The sequence below is a fragment of the Macrobrachium rosenbergii genome, chromosome 12 (assembly GCF_040412425.1).
Source record: "Macrobrachium rosenbergii isolate ZJJX-2024 chromosome 12, ASM4041242v1, whole genome shotgun sequence".
NCBI classification, from domain to species: domain Eukaryota; kingdom Metazoa; phylum Arthropoda; class Malacostraca; order Decapoda; family Palaemonidae; genus Macrobrachium; species Macrobrachium rosenbergii.
The window spans coordinates 82,653,423-82,660,710 of NC_089752.1; positions in this window are offsets into that span (position 1 = coordinate 82,653,423).

Here is a 7,288-nt window from a genome sequence, read left to right on the forward strand (position 1 = left end):
GTCTTAGAAGGTGGCACTAAACTTAAAAAGCTGTTTTGAGTCTTTTGGTAAATTGTGTAGTACTGACTACCTGTGAGAAATAGCATGCTTGCACCTAGAAAATGAGATGCATGACTCTCGCCTCTGTTCCGAGAGGCGCCAAGCAGGATAACGAAGCGTCTTTTATTGTTCGTCCCACTAGCAAGGACACTAGCTACCCAGAGTACTTTTAGCATTGCGTAATTTATGCTGTAATATGCAGTAAGAAAAGTAGTTTGTTTTAGTGAGCTTAAAGATATTTAAAAGGGAAGCTGTCATAACGCCATTTTATGACCATTGATCACTTTTGTGCTTCTTGACGTTGTTATAAAAGGCAGACCCTATTGTAGGACACCCTTGCCTAGTTAACTTTATAGGTAGGAAAGCAGAGTTTTATTTTCCCTCTCAGGCAACAAGTTCTGGAGTGGAGTGCAAGTGATGTTCCCAGGCACTGCTAAGGGAGAAATCAAGTCCGGTCCCTTGTTTATACGAAGTGTGGGATTCCTATTTGTCTGGAGAGAACCACACCGTATGCAGCAGGACTGCCGAAGAATGAAAGCATCTCACAGAGGATATTATACCTGGAATTCTTGTCAAAAGGTGTCAGTGTGAGGAAATGTTTGCTGAGGTAAAGGTGGAGTATTGAGAATTGGTGGTTTTGGGGATGTCTAGAAATGTAAGTTAAGGTAAACGAAGCCACGTGTCTGAGAAATTGGGTTAAGTTGTCTGGTGGTAACCTAACTTTGGAGAAACTTGGTGTCTTTGGTATTGCCCCAAGAGTTTTTCTGAGTGGTGTTGTAATGTATTTTATTTTGTCTGGGCCCATCGTAGGTTAAGGCTAATGTTAATTTCAGTAGGTGGTGCTGTGATCAGTGCTAGGTGTATATTTTACTAAGTGACTGCGATTTGTTTTGTATACCTTTGGTGATAATAAAGGTGTTCGTAGTGTATGTAAGCCTCTTTCTTTTGTTACCCACAAAGCAGTATCATGGGGTAATAGTATAAATGTGGCAAATCAGCACCCACCCACACCTTATAACCTGCTACTGTACATTCAAATACACTTGGTATAACCATTTTTTTTTATTTTGCTTTTGTTTGCTGTTGGTGTGTTACAAACACCACAGCTGGTGGCAGCCTACCCATAAGTGTAATAAAATAAATCTAAAAAGGAGCAAGTTGTAGAAGAGACTGCCAAAGTGCAGAGTAGTCATAATAAAATAAAACTGTACATTTTTCATGTGCCACCACCCCCTCCCCCATACAACTAAGTTTATGAAAAAATGATAATTTTTGAAAAATTTTCTAATTCAAATCCTTACAGCTCCCACTGTTTTTATTTTCTACTGTTGAGTGTTATACATACAGCAGTTCCTCAATTATTTGGATCGCCATTACCCTGAATTCGACACTATCTGACACATCTGGACCAGGAAGCAAGGCCCCAAAGATATATGATATAAATAAATTTCAAAAAATTGAAATAAAACATCCTTTATTGTTGGCAATGCTGCACGGCCTCAAGAAAATGTTGGTAACACTGACTGCACTCAGAATGACTGAGAAAGGGTTTTGGGGGGTGGGGATCTGAGAAGTCTCCATGATGGGGTGGTTGTTGGTTGGATGGTTTGGCTCCATCAGAGAGAGGGGGCAGTAAGTCTGTATGGAGGAAGGCTCAGGGAAGGGGGTTGTTTTGGAAAGTGGATGGGAGCTTGTTTGGTTTCGTGTTTTTATGTTTACGATACAGTAATTCACATCTTATTAAAGGATATGTACACTAAAGAGAGAGAGAGAGAGGAAGGAGTGAAAGACAGTCAAGTTGAAATATCAAGTGATAGAACATTCTCTTATGTACTGTTATGATATGCGAGATAATCATACTTGAAAACAACTTAACTTGTAATGAAATGTGGTACAGTAACAAGCAAAGCAAAAAAAAAGAAAGGAACAAAAATGGTACTATGTACGTATAGTACACTAATACGGTGGCGTGGGTATACTTGCTACAGGCTGTTTGTATTTGCGTTGCCTACATAATTATGAAATTCGGATTTTAAATATTTTTTTCAGAGATTAGAGATGAAACGACAACAGTGACGAAATATTCTCGTGCACTGTTATAATATGTCTGATAATCATACTCAGAGTCAACTAAACTTGTAATGAAATATGATACAGTAAATCAAATAAAAAAATATGTACACACTCATTCGATGGCGTTGTGAACTTCCTGGAGTTTGCTTAGTCTCGTGTTTTTATGTTTATGGTACAGTAATTGTTATTTCATTCAAGGATATGTACAGTACTGATATACCAGAGAGAACCATAGAGAGGGCCGACTTCCTATGTGCTGCATTGTAATTGGCTGAGCGCCGGCGGCCGTTTTGCTGGTGTGTAACTGGAGGTTGCTAAAGACGCATCATTCTGTCACTGCAGCCGAGTCTACACCAAATTATCTCTCCATGGATCATTTACACTACACAGGCCACACCAAGAAAACCTCTGGATCAAAAGGAACAGAGTGTTCTGCCAGTAACTGTACAAAGTATACAAAAACAAACAAAGAAGAGAAAATTCAACTGGCAGAGAGAGAGAGAGGGAAGTACATTCTTCAGGCACAAGAATTACACCATTGACAGAGAGAGACCTACAGTACTGTTTCCACCAAGCAGCAGCAAACTGCTTATCTTCACAGAGTCGATGGAGTGTGTATTCAAAGAAATGTATCCCAATGTTGTCTCTGGTGCCAATGTTTTGCAAAAGCTAACGGCAGCAGTTTCCAATGTCAACTGTGATCTTTTGTGTACACCTTCCTGTTCTAAGTGTACACTTTATGAAGCAATTGTATGTTACAATGAGACTAAAATATCAACTGAAAATCAAGAATAAAGCATCCAAAGAAAAGAAATTACGCAAAAACAGAAACTGTTGAAAATTTCCCATAAAATGAATTCATATTAATCCAATGAGTATTTTGTTAACAGGTCTTCACACTGACAGATAAGTATAGCCCTGTCTAACTCGATTAAGCTTGGTGTGTGTGAATGCTTTTGGTGGTGGACTGGTGGTGATTTTAATGGTAAACAACGTGTGCTATGTGTATGTGTTGATGCCTTTGGTAGTGGTACGTGATTAGTAATTAAATACTACCTATTTCCAATAGGTTGTGCACAGGCATACCATTTTGTGCATATTTTGCAAAGGCTTGACATTTTGCTAGCATGTTCTTCTCCTAGGGCCTATTATATCTGCCATCATGTAATGTCACTGAAGTACAATAATTGATTTTCCAGACGCAGTCCTTTCACAGGTAATTTACATAGCCTAAATGTTTAAAAATATGTATTATTTTATTTTACGGAACTTTGAATAAAATTGTTTAAACATTTTTCCAAGGGTTATTTTTATTTTATTCTACAGAACTTTGAATTAATGTTTAAACATTTATGGGTTATTTTTGTTTATAAATATATTGCATACATGCCTGTAAGAATATCTGAGAATAATATTATTTTCATCCCACTAAGGAATTACCTAAATAGGTATTATTTGGAGCAAAGTTTGTTCTGCTGATCTAGTCACATTTGGCTGTGATGTTGCTGAGTGGTCCTCTCACTGTGTAAGAGACCGCATCGCGGTCTTTCGGCCGCACGTGTGCGCGCGTCATCCATCGGAGGAAACAAGACAAAAGCAAGAGCATCCCGTTTTCTCTCACTCAAGGAACGCAACTTCTACCATACAATATTTCCGTCTGTTTCTCCCTAACCACTGTTGTCTCGATTCATGTACAATCACCACTACTTGCATTGCCATGCAAGCATTCTAATCATGTACTCATAATGTTCCACTGAATCTTCTGTATCAAACTGTCTGTATGATTCTGTTTGTGAAGACGCCAAACGTCTCGCCCTTTCACATGTATTATGCTACTGCATTGTATTAAAAAATCTGTCTCGAATCTCATGCAATTGGCCATATGTGGAATTTCCTGGCCTTTCCATCGATATACAGTATGTTTTATCATTATATGTTTATTATGCCTCTCACAATCGCCATCTGTTTGTCTGTCAACAAACACAGATGTCCGAACATTACCTCTGGTTTGCCCTGTTTGTGTGTAGAAACTACTTTGCGGCTCGCACCTGCCAATAACAACTTTGAAGATTCAGTACGTTTTTACGGGCTGCTCTAGGAGCAAGAGCCCGTGCTGGCACAAGGCCAGCTAAATCTGAAACAACAACTGTACATGCATTCAGTAAGGAACCACCAATAAACCAGACAACACCCAGCCAGTATGTCACTCTATACCATCCTTACAACTGCTATATACTTATATAGGCCTATTTGTACCCTTATTTTCTGATATACGTCCATAAAATGAACAATCATAACAGCTGTCAAATAAATAAACATTGGCAGTTTGTTGTGTTCCAGCATAAAAACAAGCTGTTGGCCCTACAGTGGGTTGCAGTGAACTCAGAGCATGTTTGTTTACAAAACGTTGCTGTCACTGCAGCTCCAGTTACACACAATCAAAATGGCAGCCAAATTACGCTTCACATAGGAAGTAGGCCCTCTCTATGGTTCTCTCTGTATATACTGTAGAGAGAAAGAGAAAGCTGAGGTATGTTTCCATTAAAGCCTAATACAGTAACACACACACATACTCACTCTTACACTATTTTGTTCATATTTTATGCTATAGTATTCTCGTTTACATTTTACTGTATTTTCTCATTCTTTTTAGTTTTAGAAACCAAATTATAAATGCAATCAAAGTCCATGCTGTCGGCGAACTTATACAGCCTGTTTGGTTTTGTCCTGCCTACATATGAAATAAACATTTTAAATATTTTTACGGTGATTAGAGATGAAATATCAAGTGATAAAATATTTTCTTGCGCACTGTTATTGTCATGAATTGTCCCCCACGACTGGGAAGGTTCTAAGTCCCTGATGGTATAGGACTGGGATGGTCAGGCCTGAAGGCACCACCAGCAAACACAGAAGAGAAGGTCCGTCAAGACCAGGCAGGGTTTTACAATTTTTTAAAAATATAGACTAATTAAATTTAACATACATTAACACACAAGGACCATGCGGTCGGGTACAAGACACAATGCTGAAAGCTATAGAAAAACCCATAAAACTCAAAAAAACATGCCTCTAAAGGCTACAATTTTGCACAAAACTTATTTCCGAACAATCAGGCTACACTTTAAATGAACATTAACTATATCAGGTCCTGGATGGCAAAAAAGTGAAGGGACTAATTTAGTAAACTAAAGGAACCGGCTCTCGACTTTAAAATGAACGATTTGGCCGGGGAAGTGACTACCTCAATGGTATGCCCTTGAGAAGGACACATTTTGCCCCTCTGCTGTCTCGCCACCTCAGTTCCCTTTTAAAATTTATACATAGGTTATTTTACTAAAGGAGGTACTCAAATTATATGAAAAATAGCCTCTCTGACATTCCCAACACAGGCAATTCGCTGGACACAAATAATAAGCAAACATATTTAGAGAAAAAAAGTGAACCACGAACTCGGCCGCCTACTTACTACTCCCCTCACTTATCCTGAATGTTGTGAAGGATTGTCGAGAAAAAACGGATCCAATTTTTACACGACAGTTGTGTGTTAATCATACCCAGAATCAACTAAACTTGTAATAAAAACAGTACAGTAAATCAAGCAAACCCCCAAAAAAAATTGTACCACATATGTAAGTAGGCTATACATAAACTCATTCGATGGCGTTGTGAACTTCTTGGAGTTTTAATTTTGTATTTTTATGTTTACGATACAGTAATTCATATTTCATTAAAGGATAAGTACAATACTGAAAGAGAGAGCAAGCGAGAGAGAAAGAGAACTGAGGTATCTGTATACAAACTAATCAAGGAACAGCTCTTTTGTGATTTTGAGGGATTTTGCTTTAACATAAAGTATGTTAGTTTACCTTTGTATACCTGTTTTACATTTATGTATAATAATAATAATAATAATAATATTAATACATCCGTTTCTTTTAGCAAGTACACAACTGTTTTCCTATTCTTTCATTAGTAGGCTCAATCAGCTGATTCTTAGAACAAACAAATTATGGGACAATCTTTTTTTAATACATATTATGATACTAACATCATAATATTATATAATCGGATTCTGTAAGTAAAATAACAGTTTCATTCCCTTTAGCTTAAATACAGCTGTAATTTGACTTCTGCAAACACCTGGAGTAGCCTATGTCTATAGTTTGCACATATTTTTATCTTTCGTATATGTTAAGACAATATAGTAACAATTGATAAGGTAGTTGCTGTATACAAATAAATTAATGGTCATACATTAATGGTTGTTTGTAAGTATGCGGAGTGTTTACAGTTATGTGGTAACTGACAAGATTAGGTGAGGAAGATTATGGAGCTGCCCTTGAACACCCTACATTTTTTTTACTCACCATCGTCCGGATTTTGCCATTATCCAACAGACCCTTGGCTCTATTAATCTGTATAATTAAAAGATAACTGTACACACTTAGTTTTCAGTCCTTCAGGGGTTTAAATCCTGGGGATGTTTCTCATTCATGGAAATGTGCACACTTTCTTGTACGGCATTCCAGCATTAGCCACTTTCATTAATTTCGAAACTCTGCTTACCTGTTTAACCCCCTTCCTCAATGCTAACCAGTGACAAAGAAGAATAACACTGGGGAATTTTCAGTCTTTTTTTTTAGTATTACAAATCTCGGAGAGCTGTACCTTATGTACCCAAATATTCCAAGAAGATAAGAGAAAGGAGCCGTTGACAACTGGACTCAGTTTTGGAACTGAATAAAGGGAACAGCAGAAGACGAACATCTTGAATGGCTAGCTTTGTTCAACAGGTTTCTCATAATGAAGTTTTGATAGGTACTGACCACCTCTGCTGAGGTAATGCATCTCTGATACTCATTCATCTTCCCATTATGGAAACCAAAGAGTTTTATAGTTTACACTTACAATGGTTTACCAGCTGTGTTACACTGTAAAAGCATGAAAACAATTTCCCTAATATGAAAACGAGGACAAAACAATACCTTAAAATACAACAATCTTCACTGTACAACACCACATTGAGAAATCAATTTAGAAGGTCAAACCTGGAAGCACGTGAGGCCTTTGATGGTCACCTTTGGTACAACAGCACCTTAATTCATACTGCCGAATGTAAATGAAACATCTTTTGTGTTGCAATTTTTTTAATTTGAATTTATTGGAAAATGCC